The sequence below is a fragment of the Mustela lutreola genome, chromosome 6 (genome assembly GCF_030435805.1).
Source record: "Mustela lutreola isolate mMusLut2 chromosome 6, mMusLut2.pri, whole genome shotgun sequence".
Taxonomy (NCBI): Eukaryota; Metazoa; Chordata; class Mammalia; order Carnivora; family Mustelidae; genus Mustela; species Mustela lutreola.
Window position 1 is genome coordinate 15,798,076 of NC_081295.1, and position 19,304 is coordinate 15,817,379.

A 19,304-nucleotide genomic window follows, 5' to 3' on the forward strand; every position below is an offset into this window, starting at 1 on the left:
AAATTTTACTCAATTTGGATCATCAGACTATGCTTGTATTTCTCTTCTGGGAAGGGGAACAGCGTGATAAGGAAATGCCCAGGATAAAGAAGTGCTTACATATCATTTACTTCTGGAAAAGAAAGAAACAAACAAAAAACCCCAAACAGGGAGGTTATACCTACTCATCTTTAAAAATTCCTTCCTTCTAAAACAAAAGCCTTTGGTATGATTTTCTGTTCTAACATTCAGAAGAAAAATCATAGCACACTAGCAAAGAGCTGAAGGTACTAAGCACCAAAGCTTTAATATTACTTAAAATAATAATGGGAAACATTCCCCCAAATAAGCCTCGTATCTTAGAAATGATTTAACGTATGCATATCATATGTAAATATATTACAAAAAGCACAAATATATTAGTGATTATATCTTATATAAGTAATATAATTTGATATGTATATTTATATTAATTATATCACACGTGTCAAAGCGATGATGACTTAAAATTTTTTGTGTTCTCTTAGTTGGCTTAAATGCTGCTCTTAGTAAAGTAGAGCATCCATTTAACATAGGCTTCTAGTTAAAATGAACAACTAATTAGATCTTTTTAAAAGGGTTCAACTTCTAAGACAACTGAAGATCCTTTATGTTGCCGTGCACATCTCTAAGATCAAACAATACAAATGCCCTCTGGCTTCTCCCAGGAACTTGAAGGAACAGAGAGGAAAGCAGAGGAGGCAGTGGCAATTTCTAGAATTTGCATAGTACCCCACAGCACCTGGTAACATTAATTTATTCACATGGCCACCCATGGCATCAGGCTCTCGTTTTCTCCACCGTACAGAGAGAACCCTGACCCCCCGCATCCCTTCCCTGGTGAGTTAGGTAAGAGAAATATTGGGATGAAGAATTCTGATATCACTTTCCCTTTCCATTATCCAGACAGCGGTTCCTTGATAGCATCTGCACATCTTCTGTGTGGCCCAGAGGGTAATTTCTTTAGCATGAGGGGACCACCCCACCCCCAGCCCAAGGCATCATTAGCTCCTGACTAGCCTCCTGCAAAAGGTTCCTAACTTCTTAACCATTGTTTCTTCACTCTTATCTGCCATTAATCTCTACCCAAGAGCTCAATCTCCACCCAAAAGCTCAAGTCAGTCTTCAAAAACTTCAACAGATTGCATCACTCCCTCAGCTTAAAACCTGGAAATCTATTCTCCTTGCATTTGGAATAAAAGCCAAACTGCTTAATGTGGCCTTCAAGGCCCCACGTGATAGCGCCCCCGTCCATCCCTGCCATGGCGCCTCATTGTCCCTGCTTGCTCATTGCTCAGGAGTGTCTCTGCCTTCTTCATTCATTCATTCATTCATTCATTCATTCATTCTTTCATTGTCCAGCTGTACACAGGCCTTCCCCAATCCCTCTCTGCCAATGCAAGTTTATAGGTTTGGGAGTACCCTGTTCTCTTCGTGCAGCACGCACCATGATTTGTAATTCTACACTCGACTGGTCTTTAAAGTGATCTTTCAGCTCCTCTACGCTCTAAGCAGCCTGTGAGTGCCTCTTAAGCTGCAACACCTACTACACGATTTGGCACATGAGCCTTTGCATAAGTGTCGGCCTCACGAAAGCCGAAGCAAGTGAGGAGTGAGAGGACTCCTGGCCTGACCAACTCCTCAACAGTTTTGGGCTTTGGTTCCTTCTCACCCTGACTGGCTCTGCCTTTTCCTCTTTCACAGAGCACTCTGTCAGATGGACGAAAGGGAAGCAACCTGAGACTTAGAACATTATGTCCTTTCCCTCAGCTAAATGGACTATTATTTGGAGTCAACAACTAATAGGTCCTTGAGCTATGAATACTTATGTGATCCAGGGTGCCCCTATTCCCAGGATAATTAGAGAACCCCAAGGTTGATCAAATGAACCCATGAATACAAAATTATTTTTTTATAACCCTTTGCTCTAGGCTGATAGGTTGGCACAACTCCAGGGAGCTCTGTTCCCAGAGGGTTTTGTGATCAACTCCCTGGGTAGAGCAGGTCTTTGTGGCCCTAGCTGGTGGCTCTGTTCTGTTACTCAATGTTTTCATTTTGAATTATTCTTCCAGCTCTATGCTTTCCTCCTAGGTTTATTCTTTGTTGCAAACCCAACATTTATCTTATATGGGTCTTTAAAAATATGATTAAATGGATCATATTTAATTATGACTGAAATTAAAGTCAGTGAGAGGCTATGAAAAGAGAATCTACTTAAGTCAATTTTTTATTAGCAGAATACCCCTAAACATTACCGATTTTTGAACATTAATTCCTCATTGTTTATTTACTTTGAAAACATAAGCACAAATGAAAATATTATATAAAATATTTTTCTTGATTATTTTTCTTGAAATTTCCATCAAGATCCATGGGGCTTATGAAGAAAAATAAATGTCTATTTCATTGCGGGAGCAGGGATAAAAATTAATAAAGCCACTGCTTTCCTTTGATATAAAAATCCCTCAGTAATTCCAGGCATGGTTTCAAAAGGAAATTAGAAATACATTTTAAGGTCAAAATCTGGGTAAAGGCAATGCCAGCATGAAGAACACCTTTGGTAAGAACTTGATTGAGCTAAGAATCAGTCTTTACAATTCTGTACAGGGTCGTTCTTTACAGGATCAATTGCTTCACAGGATTCTGCCAAAGGACCTAAATCTAGAGTTCAAGGAACTTTGATGAGGAATATGGCAATGAAAGTAAATGAGGGGAAAGTTCACCCCAAAGAACATCTCATGATCCGATGTGTTTACTAAAGAGTTAATTCTCCCCTTATATTATAGCCTTGTGGGTTTAAGCAGAAGTAACTGCAAGGGAGTCAGGCATCAAACTAGGTCAGAGAACCTCTGTAGAAGCTCAAAGGCCATCTCAGAAGCCTCTTCAATCCCTGTCCACGCAGGCAAAAGTCACCTTTTCTTTTGCTTTGGTCCTATGGATTCTGTGCAATAAAGACACCTCCCAACTCTGTACAATCAGGAGCCTTGAAGGCTTTTGCTCCCTCTATTTGAGGGCTACATCTAAGCCACGGATCTCCTTTTGTCTCTCCTGAATACCCAGTGTAGCTGGGCAAATGTTTGAGTTAAAAAAACGAATGTCGGTATTTACAGTGATCTTATTTTAGCCGTCCTCCAGAACTAGGTGGGGGAGAAACAAAGAAACCCTGAGAAGAAAGCTGAAGTTAAAACGTTTAAAAATAAATTAGGATTAGCAATTGCTTTGAGTCGTCACTGGCATGAAATAAAAAGATTACTGCCAGATGTATGAAATATATCGGGCACAATAATTTAGCTCTCATCTTATTTACATTTAAGGTCAAATAAGACAATCTGTTTTGTATTACTCTGTACAAAGTAGGAGGACTAGAAAAACCATGTATTTTCTATCATCAGAAGACTTTTTTTTTTCCAGAAACAAATCAAAATTTTACTAAATGAATGAAACACAAGTTTTTAAGCCTTTATTGTATTCCTCCCTCCACCCCCAAATAATCAACTTATTTTCATGATCCCATATAAAACATTTTGATCTTCAAGTCTTTTGTGTGAGTATTTCAGGTCAGGGCCGATTAGGAACACTGGACCCCAGCTGACAGGAACACTGAGCGCTCCCTTGGTCATGAGCCAACAAGACTCCATGGAAACCAGTGAGTCCTAACAGATCAAAGAAGAGTTTAGTACTCAAGAATTGCCTCAAACAACCCAATAATAGAAACTGCACTCAATAAGGGTACAATTTCTCAAATGGACCATTAAATTTTATTATGGAACTCAAAATATCACCCCAAATCCAGAAATTTACAAAAGGAACTGCTGGCTTTCAAAGAAAACCATAATTCTTTCTTTCGAACTAGGCTATGGAGAGGCTGAAAGTATCTGAGGGAGTCATAAAGAACCCAATCATTTTGCATTTGGTTTAGAAGGTATTGTGATTGTTTTGTGTTTCTGTGGTAATTTTTTGGTTATGTTTTTAGGAAAGTTATGATAGGCCAGCCCGTGCTCTCTGCCTTTTCTTGGCTGGTAGAGATGGCAACACAGTTATCATTCAGGCCATGTGTTGGCACCAGGACACAGTAACGTGTGGGCACAAGAAGCTTCTAGTTCACAGACAAGCCCTCACACCCAAAAGAAATCAGCTTAAAAGAAAACCAAACAAACAGCAGGTAGACTTTTAGAATCAATCTTTGATATTCCTAGAAAGACCTATTTGGGTACAGGCATTTTAGCCACTTTTGTATATCAATCAATTTTCCAAATACCTCTGCTCTTTATGTCTCTTTAGACACACATCTCATCAATAGACAAGAGGTCTTGAAACCTTTTATACCTGCTGACTGACTGAGAAACCTTTCACAAACAGCACTCGACAACAATAAGATAGTACTTTTTCTTGTTATTGCTGGATTCAGTAACACCACTGATTCTAAGGGAGGATGGATGCTGCTTTTCACTTCTCCATTAATTTCTGTACTTCTGAATTCACTTTCTCTAAAAGCTCCTAAGCAGAATAGAGGCTGCAGAAGAAAAACCATGTGATAGTCAGTAATTATAATGCAGGAAAGTATTTCTGCTTGAATTAGTGAAGCGTATTGCTTAGACACATCTGTTGCAAATAGGAAAAACTACATTGCTGTGAACAGGGAAAATTTTATTATTGGAGGTCGTCACTTGGTTCTGCATGTCAAATTACTCTTTCCCAAGATACTTTATAATGTTAGATTCTGTGTAGCAAACAGAAACCCATTCTGCACAAACCCCATTTTAGTGTTGTATTAAGACAACATAATGCCGTCTCTTGTAAATTTGCTGAAAGCACAAAACTCAATTGAATGGACAGTAGAAGCAAGCAGCCTTCCTCGTCAGAGACTGAGTGTCTGTGAGATCCTGTGTGGACGTTCTTTTAAGAAGTGATAGGGCAGCAATACAATATTTTAAAAGGCTAGTGATAAAAAAATTAGGGATATGAGAAACTTGAAATCTTAGTAGTTAGGTGACCAAAGGTGATACAAACCCAGCCTTAATATATGTTTAAACAGCTCAGTTTTTACATTGTGAGATTGAAAGGGTTGGCATTGCCAGCTCCAGGCTAATCTAGCACACTAATTTTTTAAAAAATTCACCTTTCTTGTTGCTCATCACTTTAAATATGTGTGTGTATATGTATATGTGTGTATATATCTAAATAATATACAACACATGTGCGTGTGCATGCACACACACACACCCTTTGCGAAGAAAATAAAGAATCTGCATTTGGTCTGATGGCAACTGCGCTAAGCTAGAAGACCGGGTATCTTGATTCCAGTTCACTCTCTGATGCATACTTTCTGTCCGCGTTTGGTGGCATTGCCAACTCTCTCTGGGCCTCAGTTTTCTCATAAGTAACATGAGATACTTAGGACTAGGTCTTTTGGTGTCTAAAATTAATACCCAGCACAGCTGAAGTGAGCACAGAGTGCTAGAGACACCCTAGACTCATGGGTTATCTGGAAGTAGAGAAGAAGGATGTTTCATGAATGGGGCAAGATGACAAACAGACTCAAGTTCACACAGGGATCCGGGATGGGAAAGTAACCAGAGATATGGCTGGACAGAGCCAGACTGTAGAAGCCCTTGAAGGGGGAACCAGTGGTAGATAGTGGTGACCTCAGCTTGCTGAGAGGAAGGCCAAGTCTACCCTGTTCCTAAACTCCCTTCTCTGGGCCACATTCCAACCTGAAATACTGGCTTACTTCAGACAACCACAACTCCACCCAAATGCAGAGAGTGGAACATCTGACCTTTCTAACACATTCTGCCTGCATCGTATTTATATAACTTGCCTCTTTTACTCAGAGTACTGCCAGGGTAAAGGTAGACTCAGGAAAAAAGATCATGCATCTCTGTTCAATGTTTTGTTGTTGTTGCTTTAAAAGAGAGCATTTCCACTGTGGAGAGAAGGGATTCCATCAGATCATCTGTCAGATAACCATTTCCACCCCAGAGGTGGAAGCAAGGCCCTACTAACAGCAGACAGGCCCAGGGAGGCCGAGTTTAGAGATGACGAATTTCTTTGGTCATAACTGGACCTGGCCTCCAGAGTGGGGCTCCCCATGCTACCTTCACTGACTCTCCTGGCTCCACAAACCTTAAGGAATGAAGAAACACAAGCCAGAAGCAGCTAGGGGTTTCCTAGCTGAGAGAAATAGCCTCCGTTCCCTAGGGGTCTGTGCTGCTGCCTTTAAGGAACTGAAAAATACGATCCAGCAGGAAGAAGGTCCCGTGCCTAGCCTTGACATTAATTATTACATCAAATCATTAAAGCCTTGACACAGGCAGAAAAAAGTTCCATTTTCCCCCCCTACCACTTTCTCTTCCAATGACTTAATGTTGTTGGAAAAGGAGGAGAATGAGGAATTTTGTCCCCCAGGGACAGTGGCACAAAGGACCACAGTTTATTTAAGTAACTTGCAACCTACAAACAGATTGCATTCTAAATCATTCTGAACCCAGACTTAGAGTCTGGAGTCTGGAGCACATTTTCCCACGGACATAACATTTTAAGAGATAAATAGGTAATGAAATTGCCTCCACTGGCCGATTTAACCTTGGCACTGAATAGCACAGGGAGCCTGCCCTCCTGTTTGCAACCTAGTTCCACCCAGCTGTCCAAGCCAGAAGCCTAGAAACCACTCTTGGCAGCTCAGTTATCGGTCTCCTGTCCTCAGGCCCAACAGGCCCTATGGTCTACTTCTGAGTCCTAAAGATAGAGGAACAGAGAGCAGACAGTATTTTCTAACAGAATAATTTTCACATAAAACTCCATGAGACACAGGGAACATCTCCAATTCTGCAGAGAATATAGTATGACTCTGGCACATGGTCCAAAAAACAAAGCACCAGTTGGCCCAATGTGGTTTCTGTGTGTGAGCAGTTCTGGACAGTGTGGTTGGCTGGACTGTGGGCACCTTCTAGTCATGGAGACCTCAGCAACTCAAGACCAGAAGATGAAGACATCTTCTAACGTTGTTTATAATAGGAGACATTCTCCCCTTTCCCCAAGGTGCCACAAAATAACTTCAACTTTATAGAAGAATGGATTGTCTGCAAAGGGATAAGAGCCAGGGGTTGAGAGATTATACTCAGAACGAAGTTTTATTTAGAAAATAAGAGTGCAACAATTAAGTTCAACAGCCACACTTTCATGGGCACTGTAGGTTGCTTACCCAACATCTACTCTATACTTGTCCTTTCCCAACAGCCCCTTGTTTTGTTGTGGTGTCTACTTCTTCAACTCTTCTATTCACAGTCACATGGTAAAAGGGCAGCATATCCCATACCCAGCTGTACTGGTGGATTCCAATTAATCTAAGTCAATCAGGTTATGGCATTTGTAGTAAAGTTAGTCCTCTCTGAGATGTAAGAGGCCTCATCAGATTAGAAGAAGGGACTTGTATTCCATGGCTAGGGAGAGACCTCTCTCTTTCTCCTGGTGCAGACGGACACGGGAATCTGCTAATCCATGTGTGTAGAGCAGCCATTTTGTGATCATTTAGGGGAACTTGCCAGAGAAAGAAGCCAAGAAAGACAGCAAGCCAAGAAAGTTTCTAAGTCACTGAGTCAATGAACCTTAAAGGACATCCTCCCACAAGAATAGTTTAGTAATTTCTTTTTGTTTTAGCACATTTGAATTGGAGTCTTCATCATAGTTGAAAATGTTTTATCTAATAAAGTGAAAAACAAATGGGGGTAAAGAACAATGTAACTAGTAAACCAGGGAAAATATGAAACCTTGGAGATAGTGAGGGGACAGAAGATGTAATAAATATGAATGTGCTTTGAATGTTAGGGAAGAAAATGCCTTACATATCTCTCGTATTTTCTCCCTGAACACACTGATCTACTAACATCAAAATTCTTGAGAAGGTAGGTCGTCAGTTTGTTATAAATCTAGAATACATAGTGCTCATCATTTCCTCTAAGTGGCTCACTTGGGAAACACATTTTCTTGAATCAAGATACCATAGTATTTAATCCATTTACTCAACAATTGCTCATACACAAGAGTGAGCAACAGTAAATAACTTGCCTTTCAGGCTAAAATCTGGTGGTAGGAGAGAGAATTAATCCTCTCTCTGCAATGTAAATGCAAACATTCGATGTTTAAATTGGTGTTCCCACAGCAGAGAAGATTTGTTTAATTGTAAGTCTGAATGAGCTGCCGAGAAGTGGTTGGAAATAATTAGAAGAAAAAAGTTTTCTTGGCTGTCTTTCAAGGTGGTCAGAAGAACGATCACGGAGGAAGAAAAATAAATTAATGTGTTCAATATCTCACAGCAGGTCAGCTGGTCATGTCAACAAACCTTCTTACCATCTGTTTTTTGTACTCGTAAGTGACCCCATGAGCATCATAATCATCTCGTTTAAGTGTTTAAAGTTTCTCAGATAGGAAAGCTCATGTTCATAAAAAATCACACAGAAATCTTTTGAAATTGTATTTTATGCCTAAGAAATACATAGTTGAGACTGGTCTCAAGGTGAACCAAGTGGTAGACCAGCTCACTGAGTTCTAGAGGAGAGAAGCCCTCCATCTCCCATGAGAATCCAGTGCTTTGCTACTCTGTCCTCAGACTCACTCAACTGTACACATACAGGCAGAACCAATTTAAAAGGGAGCACGTTCCAAAAGACTCCTGGTAAATGGTTGTTTATTTCTACAAGAAAATGCGTTCCAGGTTCTAACGGTATATATGGGTCCCAGCCATACAAAAAGCCACATAAAAGCTTTTTAACACACAATAATCCTCATTGTGGGATCCAACTGTAGGTTATCTGTGTCTTTATGAAAGAACATGCCTACAAGGCCAGGGGGTAACCCACACTGGGAAGACAAGAAACTGAAAGGAGGAGGGAAAGGCAAAGATTTCTTTATCTTCTCTCTTCTTCTTTCCTTCAACCTTGCATCACCTATGACAAGCAAATCCCCAGGGATATATTCTTCCGATAGGTATGGTTCTCTTTTCTTCTTCCATGATATGTACAGTACCCCCCATGAGGCTCAAACAGGCACCTTCCTCACCATCTGTTCACTCCCCTCTCAGCATGCAAGACCCTATCTTATTGCTCATTCCAATGCATTCCACCTAAGCCCATGCTACAGAATAAATGAGAATGCCTGGGTCTTAGAGTTTCAAAATTAAAATTGGAATAAAATGCAGATGCATAAAACTGTAAAGTGTTATACAACTGTAATGTGTTCCTGTTCTTGCTCTGATGTGTTATTGAAGCTCTCCTAATTCATTCTTATACACAATGACTCATGTCTGTATCACTACGGTTTTATAGCTCATATGCCTGTCTCTAAACTCTAATATCAAGATACATGACCTAGTGCAAAATGTGGATGCCACATTCTCTAGGTGAGAAGTTCTCCTGGAGGTGAGGTGTGTCTACAAATACTGGACTTTCAGTTGTCTGTGGGAACAGTGGGGAAGAATATAGGTAACAGGAAATGGTCCTCCAAATGGCCCTAACTGCATTTCAGGAACAGCAGGGGTTAACAAGGCTCTGTCTGCTTGAGGACTTCCTAGGCATAGTTTTATGTCTAATGAGGACAAAATATACTCCCAAATATTTTTCAAATGAACTTGTGGAAAACAACCCTGGCTTAAATTGAAGACTGCTTGCATATAACATGCTGTGTATATACATAGTCTGAATCCTTATTAGTTCCCAGTCTTTCCCTAAAGAATCCTAGTCTTGAATGTTCAAATGTTCTTCAGAAATTTTGAAAAGCTTTTGGGAAAGGGCATTTTGCCAAGAGGGGGATCTTGCTAGATCCCGACAGTGGTGCGGGCGAGCCAGTCCATGCCTCTGTTCCCTCTGAGGCTTTCTCAGCTTCGCCTCACAAGCAGCCATTGAGACCAAGGGCACAGACAAAAGGAATCACTCACCAAGCCAGGCTTCTGAGGAGATGACCCACCTCTACCCTGGGGGAGTAGTTTCCAACTCTTTACCCCACTCCTCAACCCAAGACGGCAGAAGGCCATTTCCCCAAGGAGGGCTTTTCCAAAGTATTTCACACTGTTCAATTTTACAACTTTAGACCTGGCAGACCAAGGAGACTTTTTTTTTTTTTTTGGTCTTAAAAAAATAAATATTTTTAAAGATTGTATTTATTTATTTGAGAGAGAGAGAATGCGAGAGCATGAGCAAGGAAGGGTTGGGAGAGGGAGAAAGAGAATCTCAATCAGACTCTACACTGAGCACAGAGCCTGATGCGGGCTCCATCCCAGGATCCCAAGATCATGACCTGAGCCGAAGCCAAGAGTTGGCCGCCCAACTGACTGAGACACCCAGGCGCCCAACCTTAAATAAATATTTCAACAAATAACTTTTTCTATGTAGGCAAAAGATCACTCAAATTAGTAATAAATATCTTGTTTGGAAATCGTCTTTGTGCAATGGCACTGGGATGTTAGGATGGAACACGTGTCTTGTTTCAAATGATTTTTCTTTCACCAGTCCTTATGTTGTCTAGAGAGGGGCCCCCAATCCTCCAGTTAAAATGATAAAGTATGGAGTTGTAAAAACCTGCTCTGAATTTAAGGTGATTCAGTGATGCTGAAAAGCCCATAATTAACCAAGCTGTCCCTTCAGTTTGAAAGGGCCACCAGATTTTCATCTCTAAGACTCCTCCTCAGGCATAAAGAACAGAATGGTCCTTCCACTAGACTTTCCCCAGGGAAAATCTGGTTGGTTGGGGGAGGGGAGAAAAAGTGATCTGGACTCAAGAGGGAAAGAAAAAAGGTGGAGGTGTGCCTAAGGGAAAAAAAAAGATTAAGCCTGGAAAATAACATTTATGGGAAAAACTAGAATATTTTCTAATTTGGAGTTATTCCAAGAAACACAAATGACCACACATACATCCAGGTTTTAAGGGTTTAAAAGGTAGTTTTATCAGAAATATTAGATAGTAAAATGGCTTAGAGTTTTAAACTTTATCCTGAGATCGTCTTCACATTCAGAGCTACGGACAAAGAAATTTGGGTTCATCATGTAAAACAGAGGCATTGACCTGCTCTTAAATATCTCTGTATTTAAAACTAACCCAGCTTGGTGATTTCTTATGAATATATGTGAAATTTCTTAATTTTGAATCAAAAAAGTTTGTGAATAGTTACATGTCAGGGACCAGGCTATGTACCACGTGTTAAGACCTAGTTCTGCCTTTGAATGACCCCAGTCCATTAGAGCAGGAATTAAATGCCCAAGAAGGCATTTCAAGACAGATTTTTAAGATCACAAAGCAGCGTCACATAATTAAAATTGCTAAATGCATTGTTCAGAGTCTAACTGATACATATAGTAGCTTTGAGGAGTGGAAAGATAAAATCAGGTCAGAGTAATTTAAAAAGGAGAAGGAATTTTAAAAGGATAGATAAGGTCCAGATAATAGTATTACTGCTACTACCTTCCAGCTCTATTTGAGAGCCTGCCAAGCGCCAGGCTCTCACTACAGTTGGCATTGAACATGCACTCTCTAGACTCACAATGAAACTGAAGTGAGTTTATTGCCATGATTTTACAGATAAGGATAGCAAAACACTTGCTCAAGGTCTGAGGGAAGAGGTGAGCAGAGACATACCCCCAGGTCCTGTTGATCCAGAGCCCTCTGTGTTTCTTGCAGACCAACTCCCAGGAGCAGAGAGAGTTCTGGGTGGTACAAAATACATTTTTCTAGAAAGGTGACTTTTTAAGGTGAAGAAAAAAAAAAAAGGTCAGATGTTACAGAGCAAGCAACATGTCATTGTGAATTTTAGACCAGACACCTGACATAATTAACCCAGCATGTTAGGCGGGTCAGGCTGGTAGGTAGAAGGAGTAGGAGGCTCGCCAGTTCAGAAAAATGAGAGAGAAAGAGAATCTGGTCCTTCTGCCCCGATGTGGCAACACAGATGCAAATGGCATGGCTGGGCTGTTGGGTGGCATTTCACATTTCACAGCAGCCAAGAAGATACTGGACTTGGCCTTGTATCAGGGTATTTACAATTTGTCCTGTTTCCAAAATTCCTAAATTTGTGACTTTGGGCAATGACTTAAATTTCTGAGAGCTTCTGTCTCCTAACATGTAAAGTCCAACTTATGATAATAACTTGCACAAGGCTAAAAGAATTAAGAAAAAAATATACACAGTTGACCCTTGAACAATGTGGGTGGTAAGGGCACTGACCCCCTCCCCAAGCTGTTAAAATTGGCTTATCACTTTCGACTACCCCCAAAACTTAACTACCAATAGCCTACTATTTCCCAGAAGCCTTATGGATAACATAAACTGTTGAATAGCACATATTTTGTACATATGTTATATACTGTATTCGTATAGTACAGCCTTCTTCAGGCTTTTTAATGCAGTTAAGTCATGGGGGCATGGATTAAAGGGTGCACGAAGCACTGAAAGAGCCAAAAAGCCCTATTCTTACAATAAGGTGAGCTAGGGAAAAGAAAATCTTATTAAGACAATCATAAGGCAAATATGTTTACAGTGGTGTCCTGTACTTATTGAAAAAAACCTGCGTGTAAGTGGATCCATGTAGTTCAAACCCATGTTGTTCAAGGGTCAACTGCACTGTGTCGCGTGTGGAAAATGGCCAAGTGTTCACTTTTTTTTCCTTTATGAAGCCTGTGGCAGTGGGAAAGAAAGGACGAATAGATGGTGAGGTAAATTTTGTGAGATTTGGTGACCAAAGATATGGGGGCTTGGGGTGGGGAGTGGGGAGAAGGAGGGAAAGAAGCATTGAACATGCATTTCAAATGAAAAGCCTACACAAAAATATCTTTATTTCCTCAAGTAGGAGTTAGGAGTTAGCTTTAGGAAGGTGACTGGGAACTCCCCCATTGAAAACACCCAGAGAAGAGTTAGAACTAAGGCAGAGGGCTTAGGAAGAACAAGGAAAGCAGGAAATAGGACATGGCGGTCATTTGCCCAAGAGCCTGGCTGTTCTACTACTCCATTTCTGAGGGCCTGTGAATTTGCTCAACTGTTTTTCTTTGAATGCCCATGCTTTAGAAATCAAAGGAATATATATGAAGCTATAATGTTTTAAGAAACCAGATCCCACTTTTTTTTTGTTTTTGAGACAAAGTATATTAAAAGAAAATACTCTACTTAATGCAGGACTTCAGATCAATTGCAACTCCGTGTCTTTCAATTTTAAAACACAATAACTGCTTTAATACCCAGCTTCACTTTCAAAAGTCTTTATCATGAATGTAATCTTCCTCCAGAACAAGCTTTCCAGATGGCGTAGATGGTGGGGAAAGACATAGTGGGGAAGAACAATAAAACCCACATTTCTAGCAGGGTGTGTATCTTGGAAAACACGGCTGCGGTAGAGATGGCTGGGGTCTGGAATGAGACCGGATGAAAGGGGTGGAGGCCGAGGTGAAAGGGATGCCAGTGGCATCATGCAGTCCCCAGGAATGCGGGCCTTGATTCCCGCCAGTCATGGTGGATAATTCTGTTTTTACTGACTTCTTACGCTAGGCGAGCCTGGCCCAGTGCTTCTACAAGGTTCTCAAATTAAAAAACGAGTTGTCTGTTCCAGACACTGGATTCATTATCTCCAGCTGCTGAAAGCAGATCTGGCACTACTGAGTGCATCTGGTTCTTTTGACATTTTATGTGACAGCTTTTTCGTGCCTATTAGATGGTCCCTAGGCAAGCCCCTGGCAGGCCTGGGCTGCAGATGTTAAGAACATGAAACCTCCCATAATCTTCTGTGACCCCAGACTTCTTGGGGACCTGACAGTCTATTTGCCTTCTAAAATACAACAGTGACCTGCACCTATCTATACAACAAGTAAATAACTTAGGAGGCTTAATATATCGAAGCAGAGCTTTGAAATATATAAAGGAAAAACTGATAGAGTTCAAAGGAAAAACCAACAACCCACTAACACAGTAAGAACTCTAGAACGGCTCTCTCGGAAAATGACAGGCCCAGGAGCAAAAAAGGGATAATCGTGATGATCTGAATAACAATGAAAACAATTTTAATTAATAACTTCATACCCAACCAACAACAAATAAGCACCATTTTCAAAGGCACAGAGCATACACAAACGAATGTTTATAAGGGAAGGACATCTCTTCAGATCACATTTCTAACCTCTTGGGTATAAAACATCTCTGATACCAGTGTTTATCACATGATGCTTCACAGAAAGATTATTTGTTAGACATGCCTTCCCTTCCCTGTCTCACTTTATAACTTCTCCAAGGGAAGAAGGCTTGTCTTCTTGCCTTGCCACTCCTTACAATGCTCATCATCTTATACGTGGCGTCTTCATACAAAGTAGGCACTCATTCATGAAATGATCACCAGGACACAGGTCCCTTTCAGCAAGGTATCACTTACAACTTTGGCGAAGTCACTGTATGCTACTTCCAACAATGTGTTACATAAGGAGTCTTTTAGGATCTATCAAATCTTATTAGACTGGAGGTCGTTTAATACTGAAAGATCTAAGGAAACTTTGTTCCACATTAGACTTTCAGAAGACTGAATGTCCATCTTTGCTGAACCATGGGCCAGTGGTTGGCTAAATGCTTCAAGATGCCCCACAAATTTTATGCTTGGGACATTCAGGTCACTCTGAGGGGAGAGAAGGTGAGGAGGGATCCCTACTGAGCACACCGAAGGTCTAGCTCAGTTACTGGATAGGCAGGTGGCGTGGACAGAGCTGTGGTGCAGGCCTTGCACTCCAGAAATGTCCCCTCTCCTAGCTCCTCCCACACGGACAGGTCACAGTTATCACTTCAGTTCATCTATATTTCTTTTTCTTTTCTTTTTTTTTTTTTTAAGATTTTATTTATTTATTTGTTAGACACAGAGAGAAAGCAAGAAAGCACAAGCAAGGGGAGCAGGAAGGGAGAAGCAGGCTCCCCGCTGAGTGGAGAGCCCCATGTGGGGCTCAATCTCAGGACCCTGGGATCATGACCTGAGCTGAAGACAGATGCTTAACTGACTGAGCCATCCAGGTGCCCTGCATCTGTATTTCTTTCTACAACGGATTTCTGTGTTTGTGTTCCCATACTTGACTTTACATATGTATTTACCAAATTATGTTCCACAGAACAACACAATTAATAGATTTAAAAGTCCTAAGGGCAGGTAGGGGCTGTGGGGAGACATTCCATGCCTCAGTAAGTTTGAGAAAGCCTGCCTGCATCCCATCCTGGTGGAAGACAGCTGATTCAGGGCAGCCTGGTAAAGGCTCTGCAGAAAAAGGAATTCATAAACGTTGCTTTAATCCCAAACTTACTTGACCACAGAGCCCTCCCACCCCCTCCTCATTTTTGACAGGAACCTATTCCCATAATTCTACAAAATCGAGGTCATACTGACCCAAGAATCCCCTAATTCTCAATGCCAGGAAGAGGAACTTGTTCCTCATTCCAAAGGTCATCCTTTCATGAGAAAATAAGTACTTTTTTTTTAAACTAATATCCTTTTTTTCTTGAGAATGTTTGGGAAGCCTCTCACACCTTCCACCCTCTCTAATGAAAGATCTACAGTGAGAAAGTCTTCCTCCTCCACCCTCCCCTCACCCCTAAAACGGTGTCTCATCTCTATACCAGCTTAAACTACACAAACTCCTGGAGATACTTTATAAAAAATAGTTTTAAATTTTTGATTGTGGTAAAATACGCCTAACGTACAATTTCCCACCTTGACGATCTTTAAGCTTGATCTTTAAGAAGATCTTTAGTTTGGTAGTGTGAAGCACATTCACACTTTAATGCAAGCAACCTTGAGAATTCTTCAATAGAAGGTATTTTTTAATGGGGGAGAGGTACCCACTCTGTGGGCAGAGTCCATCGGTATCTCTTTCCGAGTGCTGTAATTTTGTGTCATATTTTTGTAACCACTATATTTAGCGATAACACATTTAAACTTCGATTATGCATTAAAAAATCATTTTCCTGACACCGATTCAGGGGATTTTGCAATGGAAGAAACAGAAGGAGAGCATCTCAGTGGCTTTTTAAAGATCCCATACTGCATTAAGTCCCTGTCCTCCAGCAACGTGCCAAGAGTTGAGCCGGATGCGTGTATCATTAACACCGTCTAGCTCAGGACAACAAGTTCTATACTCACGATGTGAATCATTTATGCTGCAGCCACTGATGACCCTTCTATCAGCTGCCTTCCGACAAATCTATCGGCCCTGAGTAAGACACTTACCGGGCCTTGGGTACACAGTGGCAAGGACACAGGCAGGATATGGAAGGGCTAGGCAGAGCCAATCGCTCCCTGAGCATGCCTGTCTTGTACTGTTTGTAGGTCCTAGGGGTAATAAGCCCGATATTTCAATCCTAGAAAGCCTTCAGCTTCAAGACTCGACACTTCTGAGGTCCTACAGAAACAGCTACAGACCTGGGCTTGATGTGCATGCCTCCCAGGAGGGCAGGGAGAATGTTCTGATGGGGATGCTGGACAGGAGAGCTGCTCACCCAGCCGGGAAGAGCACGACCACATAGCGGGTCCCAAAGGCACCCTCACAGCATTGCTAGGTAATGGTGAGCTCGGCAGGGGAGATCTCCCATGTCAGGTCTTTGGTATCTCCACCCAAAACCACCCCACTGTCCTGGGCTTTACCCGGGGCGTGCCTCACAGCAGCTCTGCCTCCTACACTGGCATCAGAGGGCGGGTGAAACTAATGCAGAGAATGAAATGCAGAGGCAAGTTTATTCAGAAAAAAGTTACGTACATGTGGCTGTGTGTGTGTATGCGTATATTTGGGGGGGTAACTTTAAAATGTAGTCTTGACACTGAATTTCTCTCTCTCTTTGACACACACACTCATGTCACATCAACAGAAAAATAACACATTCCAGTTTCCTTGCGGTCAACAAACCCTGTGAAATAGACCCACACTCCCCTCAATCCTCTGATTTTTCAATAAACTAGGACCATCTAACCAAGTACTATGAATTAGAGTCGGTTGATTCCTTCTGTTTATAACCCTAGACTTATGCTTTCAACAGCTGGGGAGAGGAGCACCTTTCTCAAGGATTCTCTTACTCAACCAGCTTCATGTGATTAAGTGGCATCTAGTGGCATATACTGGCTTGTTAATCTCGAGAGGACAGCTCTTACCTACGGTTAGCGGGTGACGGTCTGGTAGATTACAATTTTATATTAATGTGCTATGTACATGTTTGTGTACGTGTCTAGACACTTGCCAGTCTGAGGAGTGGAGGGTTAGCAGCTCAATTAGACACCAAAGCAATTTCAGGATACTTCTGAGGTCCAACATGGCTTTTCTAAAGGAGAACATTAGCTCTTTCATTCTTTGAGCAAATATTTGAGCTTCTCTTATGTCTGGCGTTTTCTAGAGTATATAGCAACGATCAAACAGACAAAGTCCTAACTGTCAGGGAGCTTATCTTTGAGTGAGTACCTAGTTTGAAAAAAGTTCTTGAGACATGCAACACACTTACTTTGAATCAACAAGTGACTTTCAGAAGATAGTCTGGACACAATCTATATAGTCAGTACTGTTGAAGGCTAACAAAAATATTTTCTTCAGAACCAGATCATGGCTTCAGACACAAACAAAACCAGATGTCATGGTATTTGAAAATGTTGTATACTCAGTAATAGAAATCAGCAACTAGGGAAGAACTAAAATTCTAGACCCCCACGGCAGCAAGGAGGTGGGGAGAGCCCTGTACTCATGAACACACACCAGAGCTCCCACCCCCGGCAAAAACGCTTGTCTGAAATGGACCAAAGAAGCCTAAGTCTTGCTTTTCCTTCCCTTATTTTTCTGTATCCTATTACAAAGCAAACAGATATCAACGGAACTCTTGATGGAAAAATTATTTATTTTACTCTAGAAAAATGGTGCAAATAATCACAGCTACTCGACCTCACAACATGTCACTTCTTTTTTTGTAGCTAGAATGGTGTCTCTCTCTGATAACTAGACAACTCCATGGGCTCATTCACAGAGAAGACATCATTTCTAAAAAAAAATTGATAATTACTTCTCTTCCAAGGAAAAAAAGCATTCAAATGACTGAATGTCATGTACATAGAGGGTGTCCGGCTGTGATTCAGACTTTTGTGGGCACTTTGGACCCTTCCTTAGTACAAAAGACCCAAAATTTCATTTTATGACTGCATTGTTATAAAAAAAAAAACCATCAACCAGGCTGAGCCCCATTATCATATACTCACTATCATATTCACTTATCTCTTGCTTTTAAAATAAATTAAAATTAAAACACTTTCTTTTTTTTAATTTAAGAGTTTATTTATTTATTTGACAGAGAGAGACCATAGGTAGGCAGAGAGGCAGGCAGAGAGAGAGGGGGAAGCAGGCTCCCCATGGAGTAGAGAGCCCGATGCGGGGGGCTCCATTCCAGGACCCTGAGATCATGACCTGCACCGAAGGCAGAGGCTTTAACCCACTGAGTCACCCAGGCGCTCAAAATTAAAACATTTTCATGGGCCTTTAAAAATATCATGGATCCTGGGCACTGTGCCTAACGAGTAAGTCAGCTCAGGACCACAGACTCCTAATTTTTTTTTTTTTTTTTTAAGTAAGTTCCACAGCCAGCGTGGAGCCCAACACAGGGCTTGAACTCACAACTCTAAGAACAAGACCTGGCTGAAGTCAAGAGTCAGGGACAATTAACCTACTGAGCTACCCAGGTGCCATCAGGCTCTTGATTTTTAAGCTACTCAGCATTCTATCATAAGTTTAGGTGAAAGATCTTCTGGGACTTTATTGCCAGCAAAGAAGATCTGCAGCAAGAAAATCACTGTTTTTACCAGTTAACAAAATATTAATGAATTCTGAACTCTGACACAGCAAAGTCATCTTTACTCCATTAAAATACCATTTGTCCTTGTAATAACTATGAGTACATCAAGAAGAGTAATGCAGTGTATCAAATATTTATGATTCCAATAAAGCATTATTATTTTGCTAGTTAAAGGCAACAAAACTCTAACCCGTGGCTACACTGATGCTTTTAATTATTTTTTTTTAACTATTTGGTTAAAAAAAAGGCCTGGTATAAATTTTAAAGTATAAACTTATGAGTAAAAACTGATAATGTTTATGCTTAACCAACTGAGTTTCTTCACCTTTCCTATGGTTCTAGTAAGCATTTGATATATCATCGAGCAATATTAGCTCAACATTCCACATCTTGACCAACAGCTTATCACATGGTCAGAGGATGATCAAGTACTGAGGAAAGAAGCAAAGAGAAATAATTGCCTTGAC

At 41.0% G+C, this 19,304-nt stretch overlaps 1 protein-coding gene across 2 annotated transcripts in view; it reads right to left on the minus strand.

Annotated features, from left to right (window-relative positions):
* Positions 1-19,304, minus strand: part of PLEKHG1 (pleckstrin homology and RhoGEF domain containing G1) — a 216,535-nt gene that overhangs the window by 140,254 nt on the left and 56,977 nt on the right. The window lies entirely within an intron of this gene.